This window comes from Triticum aestivum, chromosome 6D (genome assembly GCF_018294505.1).
Source record: "Triticum aestivum cultivar Chinese Spring chromosome 6D, IWGSC CS RefSeq v2.1, whole genome shotgun sequence".
Lineage (NCBI taxonomy): Eukaryota > Viridiplantae > Streptophyta > Magnoliopsida > Poales > Poaceae > Triticum > Triticum aestivum.
The window spans coordinates 469,498,283-469,499,374 of NC_057811.1; positions in this window are offsets into that span (position 1 = coordinate 469,498,283).

Here is a 1,092-nt window from a genome sequence, read left to right on the forward strand (position 1 = left end):
CAGTAAATGCATGAAGAATAACAAATGAAGTCGGAAAGGGTTGAAAATTGATGATGTGGCTTTGAATGGTGCATTTTGAACACAAAAAACTATGGAGTTCAAATAAAATCAAAAAAATGAAATCCCTTTGTAACAGACGAGTTTCCGTATGAAACCCTGATACTTCGAAAGAGATTGTCCGTTTTGTACACGAAGTGCATCCAGTTTTTGCCGTAAGCCTCTCTACTTTCTTGCACATGCTATGTGGGTGAAATGATGATACCATGCCAACTTTCAACCTTTTCAGAGTTTATTTGTAGTGCTTTTCAATTTCAGGGTCTTATAGCTGAAAAAATCAGTAAATGCACGAAAAATAACAAATGAAGTCAGAAAGGGTTGAAAATTGATGATGTGGGTTTGAATGGTGCATTTTGAACACAGAAAAACTATGGAGTTCAAATAAGTTCAAAAAAATGAAATCCCTTTGTAACAAAATAACAAAATCTGTTTTTGAATAGAATCATAAAACACAGTAATATTAAATAGCAGGAAAAAAGAATCACTCCAAAATCTATTTTTATAGTAAAGTTATTCACAAACTAGTGATTCACACAAATTTCAAAGAATTCCAATTTTAACTATTCATATTTGAAAACTAATGGCAGTAACAGAAAGTTTATAATTTTTGTGACCTAAAAGAAAAATAATTAAAATTAAACTTTAATAAAATAAATAAAAGTAGCAACAATAAGTATTTTGTTGTAAGTAGAAACAAAATAAAATAAATAAAGCAACAAAGAAAAAAAAAGCAAAAAAAAGTGCCACCTACTGGGCCCACACGGCCTGAATACGGCTAGAAACCCAAACATGGGCCAAGATTCAGGCCCGCAGGAGGCCCAATAGGCCCACAGGCACACATCGTACGGTTAGGCCCGAAAGCCTGCAATTGAGAGGAGCTCGAGGGGGTGGGCGCAACAGCGCTTATAAACCACTCTCGAGCTCTCTCAGCTAGCGAGGTGGTACTAAACTTTTGATGCTGGGCAGCACAAGGCCTTTGGTCCCGGTTGGTGGCACGAACCAGGACTAAAGGGGGGCATTGGTCCCGGTTGGTTC